The 23235-nt window shown below is 42.7% G+C and overlaps 1 protein-coding gene across 1 annotated transcript in view; it reads left to right on the top strand.

The window, feature by feature from the left end:
* Positions 1-23235, top strand: part of LOC124798363 (receptor-type tyrosine-protein phosphatase kappa) — a 689856-nt gene that overhangs the window by 296545 nt on the left and 370076 nt on the right. The window lies entirely within an intron of this gene.

The following is a 23235-nucleotide window of genomic DNA, read 5'->3' as shown; positions in this document are numbered from 1 at the left end:
CAGTACAACATCCATATACTGCACTGGCTACAAATTATCTTTAGAGGATGAGGATAGTCGTCTGACAGCCGTATACGATAGCGGCCCAAAACACGGCTGACTCACCATTTTACCCAACCGCTTGGATTGGAAGCAACTATGTACTAATGAACGTCTCAGGGGTGCATACTCTTCTACAAGGATCACCATGTGCCAGACGATCACTGCTGGCTGGCTGGCTCTGAGCACTATGGGACTTAACTGCTAAGGTCATCAGTTCCCTAGAACATAGAACTACTTAAACCTAACTAACCTAAGGACATCACGCACATCCATGCCCGAGGCAGGATTCGAACCTGCGACCGCAGCAGTCGCGCGACTCCAGACTGTAGCGCCTAGAACCGCTCGTCCACTCCGGCCGGCTACGATCACTGCTCATCGGGGAAGAAAATCCCACATGTATCCAGTTTTCACTCCATGTTTTCCATTGCCCAACTTCATCGACCACAACGGGTGCTGGAGAGTTTGTACTGCTGTGTACATTTGATGCCTGGAGACAACGTGGATCGTGTGTAAATGGTTGCGTACTGCCTGAGGTGATATGGCTGTTCCAGTTACGTCTAAGGAGACAGAAGAGAAGTAAGAAACAAACAAAGTGACTCTACAAATCATGAGGATGGTGGGAAAAATTTTTGGAGCTAGTTAGCTATTTGATGAACTATTATTTCAGTTTCGTGCAGTTTTTGTACTGGTTGCTCTGTTTAGTGAATTTTGCACAGAATGAGCAACTCTCTGGATAACCACGAAAGATTCTCAGGCTGCAAGAGACTATGAAGATTTACACAGACATCTTCCTTAAGCTCCTCCGCTAAGAAATAGTCAACCCTTTATCAGAATCTTTACGATTTTCTTAACAATGGCGTAGGCTATACTGGTGCACACCCACCCTCTCGCTTTCCCGGCAGAGGGAAGAAAGCAATGAGCATCATTTGTTACTAAAATATGGAAACTTTATAAAAAGATGCAAATTGTACTTGCAGATCGGTTACGAATTTTATAAGCCGCATAATCATAGTGGGATAATTGTCTTATTTAATAGAGCAAAAACCAGCTTGAATACTACACCAGTAGCGAAGAGCAACTAGCTGCAACGGAGAATGCGTCCAGTTCCTCGATCGTACTGATATCCACCGAGAAAGCGTGACCTAGGGCTCGCACCGGCCAGCTGAATATTTACGGACGACCTAGGTACAGTAGAACCAGGTGCGTCTGAAAATACCAGGTATAATCCTCAAGCGAGATAATTTTACCAGTGGACATTTCGCTGGTTTTGCTGTACCGGTTTCTCCGGTCAGCATTTCCTGTCACATGCACATCACAGTCAGGTCCGATACTTAAATTAGTAAGCATATTAAAGAGTTGGATGCTGGTTGATGTTCGAGCCCTGCCTGTCATTCTCTGTTCCATATGTTCGAGCAGTTTGTAACTTTTTCCGGAAGAATACTGTTTGATTACATAGCGCCTCCAGCCTCGCGAAATTTCGGCGCCACAGAATATTTGATAAGTTTTCACATACAGAACAAACAATAGCGAAATTAAAACACACATCACATTATTGCAGTAATTGTCTGTGCGGGAAACTGTCGATTCTACACAGCTGATTTCACCTTGTTTTTAACACGATGTGCAATGAAATTTCGATGCTCAATTATTCTGTCAGTTTTGCTTCTGTTTACGGAATCCACCTGTTGCTACATGTCACACACACACACACACACACACACACACACACACACACACACACACAGGAACAGTTATTTTCAATGTGAGCAAAAATTATGTAAAATGATTAAAACTCAAAAATTCATCTTTTTGTGCATTGTTTTTTCCTTTGACTCTTCGTTTAGTTTGAATTGAAATTACGACTTTATACTGTTTTTCATGTGTAAAATTTCGTTACCATGCACATGTAAAAATGTATAAAGAATCTTGTGCCATACATAAACTTTGCATACTGTAGTCATACACAATTTCTGCACCGTGTACGTTTCTCAAATGTTCGATAATCAGCAAAATATTTAATCTACACCAATTTCAAAATGTAATGAAGAAAAAGGAACTAAACCAAGGAAGTAAAGCCATCTTATCGGTATCAGCTTCGCTAAATGTCATTGGCTCATTGCTTGAATCACCACGTTTGGAAATAACTCACATTTAAAGTTCCAGATGAACAAAATGCAGAAACTTGTCTTATATTTTTAACTAAAAAGTTTGCTTCTATTCTCCTGCATATATGCACACGTCCTTAATTTCCTGCTACCCTTGTGATTTAATCAGTTTAAAGCGAAAGTGCTGGTGTTGTCCAGGCACTGTACAGGGTGATTTTTTTCCACCGTTTACAAACTGTGGAGATTGATCGATGAGAGGATACGAAGCAAAACAAATCTAATCAACTTGCGTCCAGAAATTCATGGTTTCCATGCTAGGGACTACTTATTCAATCATACTTTGTTACAGAGACCGCTATCTAAAACGCGCGGTACCACGCAGCCACAGATACATTAAGCATGGTTTCGTCTTAGAGTGCGAGGCTGCTCCTCATAAATCATGTCTTAGCGCCCTCTCCTGCCACAGTCACTGGTAATGCTGTGTCCTATTCACTTCTCTTGCTGACTCACCTTGTAGTGGATGTGATACAGCGTTGTACACAATGGTTCCGTATTCGAGTAGAGAGCTTGCCGGCATGGTGTTTACTTATCGAAAGGCAAATGGCAAAGGGTGGCGGGCAGCAAAGTTGTATCAAGAGACTTACCCTCGCTGACAACCACCACAGCGTTTAATGATTGCGACAGTGTTTCGCCCTTTGTCTGAGGCAGTAGTTTCGGGACGCATGAAATCATGATGGACGTACCCGAATGTCTGGGCACCAGACTTAGAGGATAACGTGATTAACACTGGAAGGCGACCGCCGTGCCAGTACCAGGCAGTTGGACCGCCGGTACAGGGTACGCTAGACAACCACGTGGAACATTCTCCATGACAATTGCTACTAGCCTTATTACTTACAGCGTGTCCAGGGCTTACTAGGGACAGACTTTCCACATCGGGAGCAGTTTTGTCACTGGTCTCTTCACCAGGCAACCACGATTCCTGGATTTGTGTCACTCATCCTATTCACAGATGAGCCCACCTTTATGCGGAGTAGTATTTTCAACTTTCATAACTGTCATCTGTGGGATAGTATGCATTATAGGAACAGCGAATCATCAGCATCGATGCAGCCGGAACGTGTGGGCCGGGATTATTGGTGACCGTATTTTGGGAGCAGTCTTCCTCCTACGTCACCTAAAGGCCAGAAATATCGGCGTTTCTTGCGGGTAACTTTGCCTCTGCTGCTGGAAGAAGTGGATTCGAAGCGTTATGTGGCTGCTGCGTGACGGTGCTCCAGTCCACTTCGTCGTTAATAGCCAGACGCATCTCAATCGTGTCTCCCTTGGTCGATGGATCGGATGAGGAGTCCAGTTGCATGGCTTGCTCGTTCACCAGATCTCAACCTGTGCGATTTCTGTTTAAGGGGTCATCTCAAAAGTGTCGTGTATGCAAAGCCTATTCAAAATATGGAGACACTGGAGCATGGTATTCATGCTGCCTTCGACATTGTTCGGATGCAACGTAGCCGATATGAACGCGTGAGACAAAACATGCTACGGCGGGTACACGCATGCCTTGAGGCACATGGAAACCGGTTTCAACACATACTGAAACTGTGGCTGCATGGTACAGCGCGTATTAGACCGCAGCCTCTGTAACAGTGTATGATTGAATAAATGCATTTCCGGACATAAGTTCATTAGATCTTTTTCGTTCCGTATCCTCTCATCAATCAATCCCTATAGTTTGTACGCGGTGGAAAAAATCACCCTGTATGTAAGTTAAATTTAGCAGCTAAATTTTAAATCATAATACATGCTATAACAGTACTAGACTTAATAAAAGCAAGTCTTCTGGTCCTGACTGTATACCAATTAGGTTCCCTTCAGAGTATCCTGATGCATTAGCTCCATACTTAACAATCATATACAACATTTCGCTCGACGAAAGATCCGTACCCAAAAAAGTGGAAAGTTGCACAGGTCACACCAATATTCAAGAAAGGTAGTAGGAGTAATCCACTAAATTACAGGTCCATATCATAACGTCGATATGCAGCAGGATTTTGGAACATATATTGTGTTCGAACATTATGAGTTACCTCGAAGAAAACGGTCTATTGATACACAGTCAACATGGCTTTAGAAAACATCGTTCCTGTGAAACACAACTAGCTCTTCATTCACATGAAGTGTTGAGTGCTATTGACATGGGATTCCGTATTCCTGGATTTTCGGAAGGCTTTTGACACTGTACCACACAGGCGCCTCGTAGTGAAATTGCGTGCTTATGGAATATCGCCTCAATTATATGGCTGGATTTGTGATTTCCTGTCAGAGAGGTCACAGTTCGTAGTAATTGACGGAAGGTCCTCGAGTAAAACAGAAGCGATTTCTGGTGTTCCCCAAGGTAGTGTTATAGGCCCTTTGTTGTTCCTTATCTATATTAACGATTCTGGAGACAATCTGAGCAGCCGTCTTCGGTTGTTTGCAGATGACGCTGTCGTTTACCGACTAATAAAGTCATCAGAAGATCAAAACAAACTGAAAAACGATTTAGAAAAGATATCTGAATGGTGCAAAAAGTGGCAGTTGACTCTAAATAACGAAGAGTGTGAGGTCATTCACGTAAGTGCTAAAAGGAACTCGTTAAACTTCGGTTACACGATAAATCAGTCTAATCTAAAACCCGTAAATTCAACTAAATAACGAAGTATTACAATTAGGAACAACTTCAATTGGAAGGAAGACATAGAAAATGTTGTGGGTAAGGCTAACCAAAGACTGCATTTTATTGGCAGGACACTTAGAAAATGTAACAGACCTACTAAGGGGACTGCCTACACTATGCTTGTCCGTCCTCCTTTTGCATACTGCTGCGCGGTGTGGGATGCTTACCAGATAGGACTGACGGGGTACATCGAAAAAGTTCAAAGAAAGGCAGCACGTTTTTTATTATCGCGAAATATGGGAGAGAGTGTCACAGAAATGATACAGGATTTGGACTGGACATCATTAAAAGAAAGGCGTTTTTCGTTGCGACGGAATCTTCTCACGAAATTCCAGTCACCAACTTTCTCCTCCGAATGCGAAAATCTTTTGTTGGCATCGACCTACAAAGGGAGGAACGATCATTACGATAAAATAAGGTAAATCAGAGCTCGTACGGAAAGATATGTGTGTTCATTCACGAGATTGGAATAAAAGAGAATTGTGAAGTAAGTTCGACGAACACTCCGCCAGGCACTTACATGTGATATTCAGAGTATCCACGTAGATCTAGAATTTCCGGACAGAATCGATGTGAAGCAGTGAGGGTAACCCCTTTGGTAGTAAGGTATCGGATTCGTTTGATGTTTGAGTTATGTAAAGGCGAGGACTGTCTAATGATCTAGTTGTTTCACATAATGTATAACGTCAACTTGAGGGTGCATAGAACTTTATGAGGAGAACGGCGACCACATTTACTTCATGTTTTCAATTTGGGTCTCAGACAGTCTCCCACCAGAAGCAACTACTGGGACGACCAGTGGGTAACTGGGTACCAAGTCATTCCTCAGTTACACGATACGCAAACATTTAGAAAAACGTTCGCTTACTTTCACATGGATGACACTGGTCCTGTAAATTTAGATACGTAAGTTCAAATAAAGTATAAAACAGACAAATAGTAACCAGCAGAAAAGTGTTCCTATCGGAGCACCAAAAATGCTAATAAGACTGACTGACAAGTGTGTCACCAGAAGCCTTATTCTACCTTCCTCTGCACCTTTAAAAATATCTCCAAAAATTTTGGAATGTGAACATATTGGCGCTTTTTTTAAAATGCGACTCACCTCAAACTCTCACAATCTCCCCTAACAGTAACTCAGTCACATCGCCTAGTTGATCACTGTAAGTTGATCGTGCCCGTCCTGTCCCAGTTGCCCTTTCTCGCTCACCCTTTCTGTCCAACTTATCGTCCTTATCCCTTTGTGTGTGTGTGTCTCTCCGTCACTGTCTCCTGTGTCCCACCCACAGTCCCCATCGTTCTGTCCAACTACTACAGTCTCCTCTCGCTGTCATTACCTCCCCGTTGCTCTCTCTTACTGCTGATGTCTCATTCCTTCCTTCCAAGAGCTGCTGTTTCTTTTCACTGTCTCTGTCTCCCACACCAACGTTGTCATTGTCATGTACTCCGCCTCCGATTATCAATGGCTCCCACCCAATTCCACTTCCTCTTTATCTCTTTATTCCTCCCCCCCTCTCCCCCCCCCCTCCTCGGCACTGTCTTCTTCACTCTTTTTTTTAGCATTGTTTTGTCACTGTCAACTACGCTCCATTGCCACTGTACCCTTTCTTTTTCTCATCCTGTCACTGTATCCTCCGCTCTTTCGATAACACAACCACTGTCTACTATCTTCCAGTACTTATTACCTTCCCGCCTTTTCCCCACTGCCACTGTCTTTTTCTCTCCCAGCATAAAAAATCGCAAATATATGCGCATGCCGAAAATTTTGGGAAAATTTTTTAAGGTGCTTGGGGAGATAGAATGAGGCAGCTGGAACCTTACTTTTTAGTCAATCTTTTAAATAAACAGGAACATATTCGCGCTTTCGTGCTCCGATAGGAACATTATTTCGCTGGTTCCTTTCTTTTCTCTGCTGCAGCAAGGCACGTAACTCATTTGAAAAGAAATGTATTGGTCAGTGAAATGTAGACAGTTTGCTCGTGTGAAACTGAAATAACACCAAACTAATTTTCCACGTCAGACCTGATTTTCATGACAGACAAATATACACGAGCTTCAGTACTACAATGTGGGGTTTCCGAATGATAACGGCTACACTTTACAGCCTATTTGTCCGTGCTACGTCACTTTATAAACTACGTTTTCTGCTCACACCGAATTGTGCGTGCGGTTTTTACGTGTTCAGGTAGAGTAACTTTGAACCTTTATATCTCGGAAACTGATAAATATATGAAGAAAATTTTTAATGTTGTTAGAGATCGGGATCTTAGGAATACGTCGTAAAAATTACTGCCATTTGCTATACATAGCCGTCTAGGACTCCGCGCTTGAGTTTTAATACCAAAAACAAAGGGGTTTTTGGGGTGTTTCTCGATCATGGATAAAGATTTTTGAAAACGGGAAAATGGTTCTTCTAGATAAGTACCTAGAGAATACGCCGTTAAAATTTGAACAATTTGCTGCTATTTTGTATAGATTTCGATTCATACTCCATTTTAGGTGTAGAAGTAGGGTAACTTTGAACCTAAGTCTCTTGGGAACGGATAAAGATATCAAGAACATTTTCAACTTTGTTCGAGATTGAGACCTTAGAAATATATTGTAAAAATTACAGCCATTTGCTTTGCACAGCCGGTTTGGAATGCTCGTCTGGGTGTTGGTTCGCTGGTGACGGGAAAATATAGTAAAAAACCATTTCTGTCGGGTTTTCCGAGGAACCGTGCACGAACTAGTCGTACCTCCGTAAGTCCCATCAAGTTCACTGTAGACCACATCAAATGAAAAAAAGAATCAACCGATTTGCTCCAGTTTCCTAAACAGGAGAAAGTGCGTAATATTCCTAATCTGACCTTGTGCTGTAGGACAGCGACACTAAGACGATCCTTCTGTTGCGCACACAAATGGTCCCCAGTGCAAGGAGTAACCAAAATACTTAACCGTATCTTTTTACCACCAATAAAACCTCTAGGTATGAGCAACGGGAAATCTCGTTTTTATGCGCGGCGTTTTGAAACGTATTAGGTACGCATGCTGTCGCGTGCATACCGATTACTTTGGACCATATTTGCAATTGCAAACTTGTAGTGTAGGAGAGGTCATCGGACAATAAATGTTTAACCATTATTCTAAAAGAACTTGCTTATTGCACTAAATACCAGAGACCGGTTATTTAAATCTTATTTGTTGCTGAAATCTCTTGTACTTTAAGCAATACGTTCATTTACTTTCATTAACAAACCACAACATTTTACATTTGAAATCAAGTAAACTTTGCAGTGAAACAAATACAAAAACGATGTTAGGTAAGATTGATAATAAATATGAAAACACCAACATTTACGAAAAATTAAAAAATACAAGATATCCTAAGTTTATCAGTTAATTTCAATCATTTAAAAAAATGAGCTATTAAATAGCAAACAGGCCAACCGCTTTTACAGTTAGTATAAATCGGGCATCTCGTTTCCAAAAGGAACCCTGTTTGGATGGCGGCAGACTTCACCACATAGTAATAGCGCCTGCAACACAGCAACTATTAAGCACTTAAAATAATGTGAATAAAATATTTCTAACCTTGAAACGAGGTAATTGGCAAATTTCAAACAAATAATTAAAGTCACTAAAAATGTTTACTGTTTAACAAGAAAATGAACGAAATGTGTTGATTAACAAAATCAATTAGAAAATTTAAATATCGATAAACAGCACACCTAAATCACTTGGCTTGCTCCACTCTTTAAATTTGAGGAAAGGTCGTTTACTTCGCGTTATTACACGATCACTGAAGCTAACTCTGTGTCTGGTAACCTGGATGGCGGAGCTCACACAATCTTACTTTAACACGTATATTTAGAGCAGGCTAGTGCTTCTCAGTAATAAAACTCTCAGTACGTCCTTCATCGCTAGTGCTGTAATTTAATTACCATATACACCAGCCACACCTAGAGGCTGATCCTAAAGTGACTGCGTGTCACACACTACAGGTAATAGCTTTCACCATAATCCATATCTGTAACGGTGCTTTCAATAGTAAACAAACAGTAACTGCATTTGCCGAAAGCGTGATACACGCGTGTAACTACTCCGAGCTAGCACGCGCCCAGTGCTGACACTGATGAGGAGAATAAGGCAGGAGCCATCGACCGATTTCCCAGAAACTTTTCACAATGGAAGAGGGATCGAAATAAGCGAACACGTATGTCCGCTTATCCGTAGATACACGATCTTGTCAGAGAATACGACGGCCGAAGTTTCCGCTGTCATATAAATGCCTTTTAGGAAGCGATGAGTTCGACCGAAGCTATGGCACAGTAACTAGCGCCGCGGCTTAGCATTTTCGCGCCCAATGTTCTAAACCCGATTATTGTCTTTCTTTTTCCGCTTACCTCACCAAGTCCATAGAAGATTATTACACGAATTTTTCTTATCTAATTATGGCATACAACAGCGTTACATTAAGTGTAAAATTACAACTGGGTTTCACAATAAGTGTTATACCTTTACTACGTAATTATCTATAGTATTTTCAGGGGTTATCATGGTTTTTTTTTTAATTCTCATGTTCTTATAGTTCAGTCTTATGTAATTAATTCTTACGTTTCATTCTTGTGTTTGTTTTTCAGGGAGATTTCGTGCATTTCCTTGGATGACACCGGTCGTAGAAACATTGAAAATATAGAAATTCCTAACGCCATGAGCATTGTGCAAACTCAGGTTTGCCACAGCGACGTTTCTTCGTATCAATATCACTCGTGAAAGAAACGTTGTTAACGTTGCTGAATAGTCCATGCGTTGGCAATAACTCGCGGCAAACAACGCATAACGGATCACTTTTCGAAAACTGGTGCTTTCAATTGATTATGAATCAAGATGCACTACAGGAAGTTCACCGAACGCAACTTGAAATAATTTTATCATTCATTTATGGTTCTTTCTTTTAAATTCGTTCACCTGAGAGACAATTATTAAACAAATAAGTACAATGTAGTTTCAAAATGCATTGGAAAAGATTCTTCTAGTAATCTTCTGCGGACATGTGTAGATAAATGAAAAAAATTAAAATCGAAGCAGTAAGCTGATATCGAACACGGGACCCAAAAGTGCGAAGGCTCAACAATACTCGCAATTTCACAGCTTCGGTTACACTTGTTAGGCACTAGAAGGCTTATGAACTGCATTAGAAACTTTGACCGCCGTTTTCTCAGAAACGACTGAGTATCTACGGATAAGCCGAGACATGTTTTCGCTTATTTTGACCGCTCTTTCACTGAGCGAAATTTCTGAGAAACGTGGTGAGGGCTCTCTCCGTGTTCTCGTCGCGAGACACAGTGTACTTCGTTTAGCCCGGCAGAACCCAACAGCGGTGCATACGACCGCCAGCGCACGGGGTACGCGACACACGGCCCGCGGTCTGTGGCTTCTTGCACGGCGGCTGCACTACTACTACCCACACGGAAGCACTCGCTCCTCGGTGTCACTCTCGCCACATCTCCACTGTACTCGTCATTTTAAAACTAGCAGCGCCAGAGTTCCTCTAGCAATCACAACTCGAATTTGGCGCGAGATATCGAACCTAGATAATCACGGAAGCAAAGTCGGCTGCGCCACGGCTCAAACACTATACACGGATTGCAATTGTTCCAAAGAAAATGCCTTTTACATACTGCAATCGAAATCTTTATTTTTATTTATGCACCCAGACGCGTTTCGCTTTTTTTACAAGGCAGCTTCAGTGGGTGTCAGGTAACTTCTAATTCACTGCATCAAAGCAAACTGCTTTTTCTCATCTGGCAACCAGGTGGACATCTTACAGTTCACTTTCAGTTCACTGTTTTCGTTACACATCACTGTAACTGCCATCCTTTTAATATACACGGATATTTGGGGTACACATGATGCGGTGGCCGGGGGGGGGGGGGGGGGGGCGGTGACTGTTTGGCGACAAGTGGAGTACCGCTCACCTCTTACGTCAACCATGTCAAATCCGAAATTAACCACGCCGATCCCGCGTAGATGCGGGACAAAGGCGAAAGAACAAGGCAAAGAAAGAGAAATCATGCACTAGTGATGCGGCGGAATCTGAACAGAGGAACACTACACAGCATTACCAGGATATCTACGAACGCTGTAGTGGCGGGGAATTAGCGTGTTAGGTACACTCAGAGGGACGAGGGGCTCGGCCTAAGCCTGCAGTCGGTTCGTCAATAAAGTCACGCTTCGCCTTATCTGGGCAACGAAGGCTTGACTCGGAGGCTGCGGTAGCGAGTGGAGGATTTTGGCAAGTGAGTGGCACTACCGCTGTCAGTGGGCTGTAACTCCAGGAGGGCGGCAAGCAAGGCGGTGCGGCCGGGTAATCCAGTCGACGGCGGAGGCCGTGGCGCCGGCTGCAGCGCCGTTCACACTCCATTTAGCGGCGCGTGAAGAACGAGCAGCTGAGCGCGTCTCCCCAAATTATGCCCGGCCGCCTGGAAAATTGCCAGCGCCTGGAGCTGGAGGCTACCGCGCGTGCCGAGGGCCGCATCAGGGCAGCCCCGACGGCCGCAGCCACTGGCTGGCGTCGCCTGCCTGGCGTCTGAGACTTGACTTCTCCGTCCCGTTCTGCTACGTTACTCTCCAGTTTACACCGATATTCAGCCTGTATTTAGCAGATGACTACATTGTAGTACCACAAGTGGGAAATAATGTGCGCTACACGATAAGCAAGTTCAGGGAAGCTTAAAGAGGAATGCCGTAAAGCTTGTCCGTAGATGAATCTGATGTAGTGCGAATATTTGACCGTTGGAACGAAAAAATAAAATAATTTGGAGGAAAATGGCGAAGTAATTGCAGGTGTGGGAAAGCCAACATATCTTGTGGTATCACACTACTGGCCATTAAAATTGCTACACCAAGAAGAAATGCAGATGATAAACGGGTATTTATTGGACAAATATATTATACTAGAAATGACATTTGATTACATTTTCACGCAATTTGGCTGCATAGATCCTGAGAAATCAGTACCCAGAACAACCACCTCTGGCCGCAATAATGGCCCTGATACGCCTGGGCATTCAGTCAAACAGAGCTTGGATGGCGTGTACACGTACAGCTGCCCATGCAGCTTCAACACGATACCACATTTCATCAAGAGTAGTGACTGGCGTATTCTGACGAGCCACTTGCTCGGCCGCCATTGACCAAACGTTTTCAATTGGTGAGAGAACGTGCTGGCCAGGGCAGTAATCGAACATTTTTTGTATCCAGAAAGGCCCGTATGGGAACTGCAACATGCGGTCGTACATCCTGCTGAAATGTAGGATTCCGCAGGGATCGAATGAAGGGTCGTAACACATCAGAATGTAAGGTCCACTGTTCAAAGTGCCGTCAATGCGAACAAGAGGTGACCGAGACGTGTAATCAATGGCACCCCATACCATCACGCCGGGTGATACGCCAGTATGGCCATGACGAATACACGCTTCCAATGTGCGTTCACCGCGATGTCGTCAAACACGAATGTGACCATCGTGATGCTGTAAACGGAACCTGGATCACCCGAAAAAAATGACGTTTTGCCATTCGTGCATCCAGGTTCGTCGTTGAGTACATCATCGCAGGCGCTCCTGTCTGTGATGCAGCGTCAAGGGTAACCGCAGCCATGGTCTCCAAGCTGATAGTCCATGCTGCTGCAAACGTAGTCGAACTGTTCGTGCAGATGGTTGTTGTCTTGCAAACGTCCCCATCTGTTGACCCAGGGATCGATACATGGTTGCACGATCCGTTACAGCCATGCGTATATGATGCCTGTCATCTCGACTGCTAGTGATACGAGGCCGTTGGGATCCAGCACGGCGTTCCCTATTACCCTCCTGAGCCCACCGATTCCATATTCTGCTAACAGTCATTGGATCTCGAGCAACGCGAGCAGCAGTGTCGCAATATGATAAATCGCAATCGCGATAGGCTACAATTCGACCTTTATCAAAGTCGGAAACGTGATGGTACGCTTTTCTCCTCCTTACACAAGGCATCACAGCAACGTTTCACCAGCATCGCCGGTCAACTGCTGTTTGTGTACGAGAAATCGGTTGGAAACTTTCCTCATGTCAGCACGTTGTACGTGTCGCCACTGGCGCCAACCTTGTGTGAATGGGCTGAAAATCTAATCATTTGCACATCACAGCATCTTCTTCCTGTCGGTTAAATTTCGCGTCTGTAGCACGTCATCTTCGTGGTGTAGCAATTTTAATGTCCAGTAGCGTATTTAATAAACAGGGCACAAGTAATGATGATGGGATTATTTAAGCACGAGCTGTAACAAGGGCAGTGAACTAGCGTCTGTTCTGTATAACATAAATATGTGAAGGGCAGTGCAGAAGAGAATGTGTAAGAGAGTTGCTTTGTACAGAGCGAAAGCCGAGGACGTTAGCAAAATTTAAAAAAATAAAGAAAACTACTTGCCGTTGAGATGGATTACGTAAGACGAAGCACAGACTGTACTTGGATCGATAGCATTAAAAAAAATGACGTAATCTGGCAAAGGCTGAAAATGGATAGGGATATCCGTGAAGACATTCGACAAAAACTGCTCGTGTGCGAGGATGCCCAGAAAGTAATGCAACGCATTTTTTTTCTTCGACAATTCTTTATCGAACATAATGAGAATTACACACACGAAAGAATGGTGTTTTATCGACACACCCTATTTTTCCACGTTATCTCCATCAGGTTCTATGGCCTTCCTCCAGTGCGAAACAAGGGCGTTTACGCCCTGTCACTACCGATCTTTGACCTGGTGGCGGAGCCAGAGCTTCACTGTGTGAATCATCTCGTCTTGAAAATAACTTCACGAATAACATTCTTTAATGAATGACATCAGCTCGCTGCAATATGTCAGGTGTGACAGCCGCTAATGGTCTCCCCGACCGCTGGAAATCGTGGAGGTCCGCCGAACCGCCTTCTGATGACCTCGCTCTCCGTACCTAGCGACTAACTGTACTTCTGTCGGCAGCAGGTGCTCCATAGACTTTGCACAAGCGTTGGTGAATATTCTCCGCGGTTTCTTTCTCTGCAGTGGGAAATTCAATGACGGCACGTTGCTTGTAACACACATCACCTACAGACGCCACATTGAAACTGTCCTGCAGCTACGCTATCTGCCGCAAGTGACGAAAACTTGGCGCGCTCACTCAGTAGACTTTAAATAATACATACGTAAAGTTTCGCATTCGTAACATTGTTTTCGGCTGAGAAGAAAAATTCGGTGGAATCTTTCTGGGCAACACTCATAGGTTGGCCATGTAAATAGTATGAATGAAGACAGGATGATATATAGGATACTACAATGGATACCATCCAGGCGGAAGAAAAGGGATTGCCCACGTTACAACTGGCAAGATGATGTGGAGGAAGCAGTGGAAGCGAATAATACGATTGTGTCTGGGGCCAGAGAACCGGCATCGAAAATAATCAACAAGAAGAAGAAGAAGAAGCCCAAGTCCATTCTTTACCATTCCACGATAACTCGGTAACATTTCACCGTATTTTGAGCCAAGCGAGATGCAGTGGGAAAATGTATGTTGGCTTTGAGATTTGTCGGTGATTCTGTTGTCAATTGACAGCCTGCCACAGATAACATCAGGAGATGCAGCTTGAACATAAAAACACGTTTAAAGTTCTTGCCAATATCCTATAGCTTGTCGTATTTGCTCATGGGGAAATCCTTCCGTGCAGACAATTTGGCACAAATGCCTAGTAGGATTGACTGTATTTTGAACTTGTCATTGTAAAAGGTTTCGTTAATAACACTCTACGAAAGAAAATCGTTGTTTTTTAATTTAACTTATCACTCGACTTCAAAATCACTTGTATGGAGACACCTTCATCCCTTGCCAGCTAATAGGAATGCACATGCGTCGAGAAAAAACATATCACTCTGGCATACCCAATATGGTGGCGGGAAGAATCATATCACGAAGGTATGTCTGGAAAATGATTGCTAAGTTTATCTCCATTATTTCCCAGCTTTTGCTGACAGGGCACTGTGGAGTACAACAAGGAGTGTGCTGCTATTCTTTTTAAAGTTGATCATGGTTTAGTATGTTTCCTTTTTGGTTTGTAGATATCACAGTGTTGGGGCGAGCTTTAGGTACAAAGGAAAACTATAGTCCACGATAATTGTGGAAAATTGTAGATTGAGGCAAGATCACCGGCCGTTAAAGGATTTGTCAAGGGTCGTTGGCCCAGTGGCGATCCCACGTCAGCACTAGGACTTCTGTCGGTAACTTTGTAACTTTCCAAGTGTAATTTTCTTTAATATGAATGAAATAATAATAAACTTTACGATATCGCTGAATGAAGACTGATCTGTGGAATGGATACAGAACTCGAATTGTCGTGTGTAGTGTTGTAACTGCAAGTGGTATGCTTTCTCTGTGTTACTGTCAGCAAACTTTACGCGAATCGATTGGGCAATGCAACTCCCAGTACCAATAAAGAAATACAGCCACTGCATAATACATTCAGCCTCTTAAGCACTGAATCCTAAGGCCCTGTTCAAAACTAATAACTTCGGTCCCTGTACACATAGCAAATAAATTAAACTGTCTTACCTCTAAAGCAGCAACGGAGTAACGCAATATATTCTGGTCTCTCATAAAAAAATATGAATATGCTAGCTACAGGCTCAGCAGTGTGCAACGCTGTCTGTAATACTTGAAATGCACATGAAATTCATTTGGCTGATAAACGAGAAAATGTAAGAAAATGCAACTTCTTCGAAAAACGTATGACCTGGACTGGGAGGTGGTACTGGTATGGTGAAAACACTGAATTTTTTTAGCAAAATTGTATTGCTAGTTAACTTTGACTTTTCAAAAACATCAGGCAACTGAAGTTACATTACTCACAATTGATTCACAATCAATGAGATTTAAACAGCAAGTATTATCTAACTTCGTTAATCCAACATAAATGCAAATCATCAAATTACATATAGCTCTGTTAACAAATCTTAAAAGCACTACAAAAATTAAATATTTAACTAGCCGCTTTATCAAAATCGTTTACCGAGATTCTGGGGTTGGCTCTGCGGTGGCACGCATTCACCGATCCACACTATCGACACTATCATAGACATTCATCGTTTTCAGTATACTAGTTTCGTTTTAATTTATTAATCTTCTTGTCTTATTCTGGTGCCACATGCAAGTGCGACTCGGTATACTCCTTTCACAACCAGATGCTTTTGATGTTTTTTAAGCGACACATACAGTGTGCCCCAGTATACTCCTTTCAACTTCTATCACTTCTGGTAATGTTTGTTAATGTGAAGGATACCGAATTGCACCATCGTTGAGAATCCACGATTAGCTGTCGGTCCTCATTGTAAGTGACTGAAGTAAGGCAATCCAAAGATTGGAAGAGGGCAACGGAATACCATCTCATCAGGAGCCTCTTTAGTGCGACGTTGGAAAACGCCAATGGTGTTTACAGTATTCGACGCACCACGTATTGTCTACCACGAAACGCCAATATTGGCTGCTAATAGCAACAGGGGGCTGCATCAGAGGTACTCAGTGGTGAGCATAGCAGGAGGCTGAGGGGGTGTAGCTGAACTGCTTAATCGACGAGTAACACAGCAGTGCTACAGCGCTAATGGAGTTGGCATAAAGCAGATCAATGGCAACGACAAACAATGCAAACATTGCATTAAGTCTACAACAACAGTTACCGAAGCTGAAATTTCGTCATACAGGAACCCGAGGGATTTCGCATAGTGATAAAGAAGTGGCAGATGAAATACTAGCGTTTCTGCAAGATGTGTGAGTGAAAAGTATGGTGTCGTGTACGCTCGACTGTGCTGACAATGTAGATGAAGAATACGGTGATGACGATACAAGCTTCAAACAATTACATTGGAACAGGTGTCGAGCCATGTAGTTCACCATCCTTGTCGGACAGGGAGCCACAATCCCGTCTCCAGTGAAACGTAGCAAGGACAATCGTTGTCCAAGGCGCGAGAAAACACCATAAATACGTACATGGAAGATCATCCTGGCATAGTAAAAAAAAGAAAAAAAAAGATTACAAACAGATTTAGAATAAGTGCACAGCAATATGATTGTGTAGTTCGTAAGACGCACTTGCTCCAAAAACTAGTAGTAGCGCGTTTCAAGGATGCAATTTAGGGATATGCATGATAGTGACCTAGTACGTTATGCACTTCAAATTGCTCTCGACATTGTATATAGTAATTTCGAGAGCAGCGGTGGATAGTTGTATAACTTCAAACAGTGATACAAAATTGCTAAATGTAAGATAGCCGGCCGAAGTGGCCGTGCGGTTAAAGGCGCTGCAGTCTGGAACCGCAAGACCGCTACGGTCGCAGGTTCGAATCCTGCCTCGGGCATGGATGTTTGTGATGTCCTTAGGTTAGTTAGGTTTAACTAGTTCTAAGTTCTAGGGGACTAATGACCTCAGCAGTTGAGTCCCATAGTGCTCAGAGCAAAATGTAAGATAACAAAATGTTGGGTGGAAAGTTATTCATTGCGTTGCAAGAAGTTAGAGGTGCTCTGCACCCAAACATTCTTTCTCGTGTGCGTGATCTTGCAAGGGCAGCAGGGAATGTTTAACTGCCGGCCGGTGTGGTCGAGCGGTTCTAGGCGCTTCAGTCTGGAATCGCACGACCGCTACAGTCGCAGGTTCGAATCCTGCCTCGGGCATGGATGTGTGTGATGTCCTTAGGTTACTTAGGTTTAAGTAGTTCTAAGTTCTAGGAGACTGATGACCTAAGATGTTGAGTCCCATAGTGCTCAGAGCCATTTGAACCAATATTTAACTCACAGCAAGCAAGAATGGGAAAATGGGCATAAGAGTGCGACTACTATGGTATGAGCACTGCTTTTGGTCAGTAGCTGGTCAAAATAACTTGCTTTTGCTTGATTCCTGTTCTGCGTATAAAAATTACCCTTCTTCAGAGCGAACGATCCCTCCTGAAAATCGTGCGAGATTGTAATTCAGACAACATGGATCCACTCGACAAATTCACCTCTTGATGATTGTGCTTTTCGACCTGTAAAACATATTATTGCACTAACTGTAGCTACGCCATAAAGGATAGCCAGTTTCACGATAAGCTCCTGGACAGACTGTTCTACGTTCGATTGCATACCATCACATTCCATCAGTTCTCATCACCTCATTACACCAATATTATTTTAAATGACTTCCTAAGAGTGGGTACCTAGCTGAACGTCGTACATGATTTGTGACTCCTAAGGAGTTCGCTTTCATTCTTAATGGTGCGAACGTTTGTGATCACTGTGGCGCACCATTTCCCATTCGATGTTCATGGTGCAACTTAATGGTTCATTTCAAGATTTTTTGGGTGTTGACGATGTCCATTTTGTGAAGTGTAATACGTACACCCCCCATAGAACGTGGATCCCTCCGTCTGCCAGGCAGTCATTTTCTCTTGCCCTCCTGATGCACATGGTGCTTTAGCCTTGCTAAAGACTGGACTTTCGACGTCGCACTCAAGCGGTTTCTTGTCAGTAGGGCCATGCATACTAAAGCAATGTGTTGTTCAAAAACTACCGTCGACTTGAAGAATGCATTTTTTTTTATTTTTACAGAATATGACTACCAAGTTCTGAGAGTTGCACGAAATTAGCATTCGTGAAGAGCTGCATCGACCAAGGCTTAGGATTGAAGACGACAAAACCATTATATTCTGTTTCCATTCCAGAACAAAACTCGTCGTGTACGTAGGCCATATCCATCCAATGAGCATCAACATCGGTATCCGTTGCATCTGACGATAGACTTGTTGTCAGTCGTAGCTAGACTGAAATACTAACTCAGTCTTTCTTATATAGTTACCCTTAATACTTTATTATACAGAGTGCTGTGATATTCCTCTAGTAAGACCTTACTTATAACTTCTCCCAAGCGAGATAATTCAACATCTCTATTTATTTAGCTCTCGGCACAGAGCAAAGGGTTTCTGTGAGCGCAATGCGGGTCCGCGAAGTACATTTTTCGTGAAAACGTCAGGATAAAATCATAAGTGTTTCGTATTAATATGTAATTTAATTGCAGTTTCTTTAATACAATAGTTATAGAGAATCGTGTAATGGTTGCAAAATAGATAACTCACAAGTTTATCACATGCAGCGTCGGTTGACAACACGGCGATATTTGGTTGTCGCCATACATACACATCCCACGCTGTCACATTACTATCTATGTCGATATTATCACTGCTACCAGTACTGCCTTCCAACGACGCCTGCACATCATCCGTAGACGTTTTGAATGCCACTGACAGCTCTATGCCCGATGAACCAGTTACGTAATCGCTTAGAGCCGTTTTTTCATTTCCTTTTCGACACGGCTGTAGTTCACATTCGCTCGGTACTGGACTTCGTAGGCCTTTTGGTTTCCTTTCGATGCGAGCGTTCCTCCGACTTGCGTTTTCTATAATTTCGATGAATTTACGAATTATATGAGGCAACATTTTTCGTTGTTTTCAACTAAATATCGATTCTCACTTATATTCCGGAGAATATTTTTATCGTCACACTTAGAGTCCTTGTAGTGCTCCGCAAGTTCTTCACAATGTCCTCGCTAAATGCATTTCCACGCTACACCAGTTTCAAATTTTATGCGAAGCTAGTTCGTAATATTCACGTGGATGCGCCTACACTAGTATGACGTCTTAGGCAAAACAAATGCTGCATGACAAACGCGTCCAAATACAGTGTCTCCGTCGTGAACTCAATCACTGTTTACGCATTAATAACCTCGAATTTGTAGCCATTCGTATCTGACGGTATTTCGTCACACAAGAAAGTTAGACCGACCGTCATTCTAAACAGTATATAGACGTTTTCCCGTCAAAAATTGTTATATGGAAATTAATAGTTCCAGAACTCTGCCCCGGCTATTAGTAACAGAAATTTCTTCTTCACGATGCCGTATTTAAGTACGGCTTAAGGATTTTATTATGTTAGTGACGGAGAAGTTAATCATGTCGTGGATTATTTCTCTGCAGCGACAGAGCTAATGTGGCACTATGCTGGTGCTGATACCTTATTTATTTCCCATTGATTTCGCACGCTCATTCAATTTGTTTGTAATTAATTCCTTTATGTATTAACTGTGATAACGGTAATATAATCATTACTGCTGTACCGAAGTTAACACTGCACAAACGAATACGCGGCTACGCGATTAGCATAACTGATGACGCGGAATCATGTACAGAAGGATCCACTGCACTGCAGTGCGTTGGTTGGAAGGCACGTTCAGGTAATTATCGGGTGTGAAATCTACACCACTCCCTCGTGTAAACGTGTGATACAGCCTTTCCGAAATGTTAATCAAACTTGCTGAACTGTTAACATCACCTTTACCGAGTGAACGAGTAAATCCGAACACGATGTGGGGCATTAGTTGTAATCGGATTGCGTCTCGTATTCGACTCTTTTTTTTCGGACAATGTTGAATAATAATACGCCGTGTATACAACAGACTCCACAAAACATTTTGTCTGAGGTGGCCTCGGGTTTGTAAACGACGTGCGCTACTTGATTTGATCTACCTGGTTACTCTGTCGCGCTCCGACCAACAACGGAATCTAAGCGTAGCCAAACATACCTTCATGATAAGATTCTTTCCGCCACCATATTGGGTATGCCAGAGTGTTATGATTTTTCGCGACGCATGTGCATTCCTATTAGCTGGAAAGGGAGGAAGGTGTCTCCATATAAGTATTTTTGAAGCCGAGTGATACGTTAAATTAAAAAACAACGATTTTCTTTCGTAGAGTGTTATTATTAACGAAACCTTTTACAATGACAAGTTCAAAATACAGTCAATCCTACTAGACATTTGTGCCAAATTGTCTGCGCGGAAGGATTTCCCCACGAGCAAATACGACGGGCTATACGATATTGGTAAGAACTTTAAACGTGTTTTTATGTTCACGCTGCACCTCCTGATGTTCTCTGTGGTAGGCTGTTAATTGACAACAGAATCACCGACAAATCTCGAAGCCAACATACATACTCCCACTGCACCTCGCTTAGCTCACAATACAGTGAAATATTTCCCGAGTTATCGTGGAATGGTAAAGAATGGTTCAAATGGTTCAAATGGCTCTGAGCACTATGCGACTTAACTTCTGAGGTCATCAGTCCCCTAGAACTTAGAACTACTTAAACCTAACTAACCTAAGGACATCACACACTTCCATGCCCGAGGCAGGATTCGAACCTGCGACCGTAGAGGTCACGCGGTTCCAGACTGAAGCGCCTTTAACCGCACGGCCACACCGGGCGGCAGTAAAGAATGGGCTTGAGCTTCTTCTTCTTGTGGATTATCTACTTTTGATGGCTGTTCTCCGGCCCCAGACACAATCGTATTCTTTGCTTCCGCTGCTTGCTCCACATCATCTTGCCAGTTGTAACGTGGGCGACCGTCATAATTAGGCCTTCCATTCAGCCTGTTCCCTGGCTTAATTGTTTGTTTTCCTGCCTCTCCTAGGATTTCCCATGCTTCTGTAAGTAAATTATTGAGCGATCTAACCTTTTGGCTCGATTTAGCAGTAAATGCTGATTAGTCAAAAATTGTAACACACTCATTGAAAACTTCGTCACACAAGCATCCTAACCACTGTTCTGAAATCTCTCTTTAGATTACCAGAATCACTTTAGGCTATTTTTCTCCTCTGTCTAGTGTCCACCCAAGAGGTGTGTTCAACTACCCTAAATACAAAAGCATATCAACTAACTCAAAGAATTCTGTTTCTGAAACTTCCTGGCAGATTAAAACTGTGTGCCGGACCGAGACTCGAACTCGGGACCTTTACCTTTCGCGGGCAAGTGCTCTACCATCTGAGCTACCCAAGCACGACTCACTACCCATCGTCACAGCTTCAGTTTTGCCAGTACCTCGTCTCCTACCTCCCAAACTTTACAGAAGCCCTCCTGCGAACCTTGCAGAACTAGCACTCCTGAAAGAAAGGATATTGCGGAGACATGGCTTAGCCACAACCTGGGGGATGTTTCCAGAATAAGAATTTCTGTTTGCAGTTTGCTTTTCCTGAGTTCATTATAAATTAGTTTCAAACCCACAGTGCAACTCGTGCTATAAAATGACCCATTCGTTATAGAATATTAATCTGCAGTTGGCTATATGCAAAAAGTACACCACCATCAGCCAATTGAAAGTGGTTCAAAAACATGTCATTAACGTGTATTCGCAGATTATTGAATTTTGATGAAATGATATTTCCTTCCTTCTTTCTTTATTCATCCTTCTATTCTGAATTTATGACTGTCATGTTGAAGTCTCATCGAGGCGTTAGCAGTGATGACAGAAATCTTGCGCACCCTAACGTAGACGGAATAAGTGATTTGTTAAAGAGCTATTAGTGTAGATTTTGTTGAAAATGGGTAAAAAGCCTTCTGAAAAATTTGTTATTTCAATGTAAATTAGGAATTCACAATCTTCACTCCATTGAAAATGGTCCATTATGTTATTTCGATTTGTAAAGCTAGCCTGATCCTATGGTTGGCTGAAATCCAATGTTTACATAGGCGGTTGATGGTAAATTCACTTACACATACCAGAATGGTACTTAAGTATTTAGCTTTTAAGGTCTTATGTTTCTTTTTCTTTCTTTCTTTCTTTCTGGTGAAGTGGAACAATAAAGCGTTATTACTATTCTCGGAATTTTCGTCAGCAGATATTCCATAGTTTATTTTTTAACTTTCCTATCAACATCATTTTTTATTTAATAATCTGAAGGTTACTCTGTACACCAATGACTAGTTTCGGATTCAAATAAAATTATTCTTCACACTTATTCTGCTTAAGAGTAAGTCGTAGATTAGGACAGTTTCCACAAGCCAGTAAAAACTTGCTAAGTTTTGTATCATTTTTTTCTTGCAGCCTTAATCATTCCTACAGAAACAGCATCGTCCCAAGGTCCCTTTACTTTTTGCTTGCCTCGAAAGAACTTCATTTTGACTCTCACAGCATTTGCGTATTTCAAAATGACGTCCTAGCCCGATCGCTGCTGTAAACGACATCTGCCCCGAGGCTAGTAATTTGAGGAGCAATCAAAATCTATCGTATTATCCTCACCACAATGTGATTTCACCACGGCCCGATTATGTGGGTAGTGTTAAAGGTCGCAAAATACATGTGCCCAAGCAGAGCTTTCAATTCTAGAATTGTATACTACAGTTCAACATGTATGTTAGCGGAATATACACTGCCTGACAAAAACTTTGAAGCGCCAAGAAGGGGAAAGGAGGAAACGAAATGAAACTTCACAGGTTGAGAGGGCATGCCACGTTGTTTCATCGATTACAGTACGGAGTC

This window comes from Schistocerca piceifrons, chromosome 5 (assembly GCF_021461385.2).
Source record: "Schistocerca piceifrons isolate TAMUIC-IGC-003096 chromosome 5, iqSchPice1.1, whole genome shotgun sequence".
Lineage (NCBI taxonomy): Eukaryota > Metazoa > Arthropoda > Insecta > Orthoptera > Acrididae > Schistocerca > Schistocerca piceifrons.
Note: the sequence above shows the minus strand (reverse complement) of the source record. Positions and strands in the feature narration are given on the sequence as shown.